Here is a 201-nt window from a genome sequence, read left to right as displayed (position 1 = left end):
GCATGAGTCGACTCTCCGCAAGCCTCGTCGGCGCCCACGCTACGGCAAAGGCGCGGGGAGCGAGGGGATATCCCGGAGCCGGGCAGGCGACATTCACGGACGCTTCCCAGGGCATCGCGGAGCAACTGGAAGCGTTTAGCTTTAAATCCCGTCCGGGCTGAACGCGAAGCGGCCGGGCAGAGCGCAGCGGGAGGAGAGGCG

Source organism: Phaethon lepturus, unplaced genomic scaffold, assembly GCF_000687285.1.
Source record: "Phaethon lepturus isolate BGI_N335 unplaced genomic scaffold, ASM68728v1 scaffold46169, whole genome shotgun sequence".
NCBI classification, from domain to species: Eukaryota; Metazoa; Chordata; class Aves; order Phaethontiformes; family Phaethontidae; genus Phaethon; species Phaethon lepturus.
Note: the sequence above shows the minus strand (reverse complement) of the source record.